The following is a 2,769-nucleotide window of genomic DNA, read 5'->3' as shown; positions in this document are numbered from 1 at the left end:
TAGCTGGTTGTGTAGAACCCCAAAAGCAATGGACCGTAACCAAGAGTAAACAATTTTAACAAATCACAGAGTTCGGAGTGTAACAGCCGCGTGTTTTCCATCAAATCCACTATTTTGGTGTGTGTCCATTCGTCGGAAGTGGCAACTAAGTCGGCAGGAAGACATTTCCAACAATCATTTAACGTCTGGAATCTGACATATAAATTTTGAAGAAAGAAACATGATGAGACTGTAACTGCATAATCCATAACAAATGGTGTACTATATATTGCATGCATTGTCAATACTACTATGTTTTCTAGAGGAAAGGGCCGACAAGAATAATATAAAATCTTAAATCCAACAAAGTATCCAAATAATGATATCAAAATCGTATTCCAATGTTTTTTTGTCCATGAACGCTGTGGTGTCATCAAATTTGTTGAAAGTGGAATAATTTTTTGATCAAACTCTATAATTCCATTAATAAATCTGAAAACAAAAATAATGAAAACTCATTAATTTTACGGATTTTTACAATTTTACGTTATTCTAATGTATTTTAATTTGTGTCATTGACCTGATTATTAAAAATTAACCATAAATACACATAAACTAAATATAAATAATTATATATATCAATATTTCATATTTCTTTTTTTTTTTAGGTACTAAATTCTAGTTAAAAAATGTTGTTCTTCTTTAACAATATTTTTAAATTAGTCGACTTATGAATTCAAATAAAGTTTAATGAATTGATTCCAATAAAATGTCTGCACCAAAAAAGGATCTTCACTTACTAGTAGGTGGGATGAACAAATAAAAATATAAAAAAAAAAGTCTGAGGCACTCGGGGACTGCCGCTGTAAAGCTATTGCATGGCAATTTTGTAATTATGTATCATGTAATTATGACTATATTTATTTTTGTATGACATTAATTCAAGTTTTTTTGTTGATAATGGTAGATAAGCACCGTACGGAAATATTTTATTTGAGACTTTTTGCTTAGCACTGGTTAGACTGTAAATAACGAAAATAATATAACATCTTACGTCACGCTTTTCGTGACCACGCCAGCCCGCAATAAAAGCTATACAATAGCTAATAGAAAATGCTCATTGTCCCCATTTAGAAATATTTATAAGTAGAGGTAGCTACTATAATATGTGATATGTAAATAATGGTATAATGTGTATCTATATGTATTGTACGATTAATCTTCACCAATTTCTTATAAATTATTTTAAATCAATTAACTGTTCAAAATTAAACTTTACATTTTTACAATAAATTAATTTATTCACAAATTCCCAGATTAAAATAAAATCATCTTTTTCACATTAAAATTTGTGGGTGGCCAAGATATTTTAGTTTTATTTTTTTTTGAGAAATTGAGATTTGATAACATTGAAAAATTCATTTTTAAATTACTCTATGAAACAAGGAATATCGAGGTTGTAGCCGAAGTAGGTATATTATTATATGCCTATGTGTTAAAATATATCGAACGAAATTTGTTCGATATATTTAATGTTAAAAAAAATACAAAAATATCGTATATTATTTACAGTACTGCCCACGTTGCCACTCGCTCACTGCGCTGCGCTCTAACAAAAAAAATTTAAATAACCTACGACTTGCAATGCAACACCGCCACAAGTTGGTCACAGCAAGATTATAATAACGAATAATATTAGTATAACGTTATTTTAATACTATTTAAATATTATCATTACAATATGCGGTCTGGGAGGATAACCACCGTACACCTACTTTCATGGTTTTATGGTTTGTACTTTCTAAATTAATAATTTCCAAATTATGAATATTCCATCGTTATTTTATTTCAAATAATGTAAAACCAAGCTCTGTATATTCAAAATTGGTTAATTCCAAATTATAAAGCTTCAAAAAAATGAATTCAAAACACGTTTTTTTTTTTAAATGTTAGTTTCGAATATATGAAATTAAATGAATTTGTGACACTCCGATATTTCTTGTACGAGCCCAACATTGCATTTCAACGACGAATTAGCCCACATGCAATCCAAGCGCAGACGCTTGAACATGTCGTCATAGCTGATCATGGTATTTTTTATAAATAAATAGCTCGAATTATATGCACTTATGGCGGAGGAATGTGCACACCACGAACTACTACATAGGACTGGACACTGTATAAAATAAGGTGGCTGCAAAGTTGTACGGTGGTCGTACGTTCGCTATGTAGCTGCTCTCTGGTGGCATTTTTTTATACTGTGCTGTTGTAAATTATTTTATGTGATAAGTCGTGACTAGTCACTAGTGATAACTGAAAAACGATCAAAAATTCAAAAATTCAAATCAACGACAAACTTTTTATATTCACTATTATTTCTAAATAAATGAATGCGTATTACTAGTTACTATGTTGCTACCAATTTGGAAAGTTTTTTTTTTGCGTGATTTCTAACTTGCTTTTGATTAGACATACGTAAGTATTGTCTCATTCTCATGGTAATATAATAAGTAATTATAAATTACATATTTAATTATATATTCATAAATTTTTCATATTTCATAAGCCTATATATAAATATTATGTTTATAAAAGTAAAATTCGAAATGTAGTAAATCTAGTACGTCACTAGATAGCATCACAGTCGCAAACGTACATACCCGTACAACTTTGTGACCGGTGTCCCACCCTCCCTCTGCCCGGAGTGTCCAGTCCTATGTAGTAGTTCGTGGTGCACACACTAGGCAGTGGCATCCACGACAGTTTGTCCAACATATCGGACTTCTGAGC

This window comes from Acyrthosiphon pisum, chromosome X (assembly GCF_005508785.2).
Source record: "Acyrthosiphon pisum isolate AL4f chromosome X, pea_aphid_22Mar2018_4r6ur, whole genome shotgun sequence".
Lineage (NCBI taxonomy): Eukaryota > Metazoa > Arthropoda > Insecta > Hemiptera > Aphididae > Acyrthosiphon > Acyrthosiphon pisum.
The sequence above is the reverse complement of the archived record's forward strand: the minus strand, read 5'-3'. Positions refer to the sequence as shown.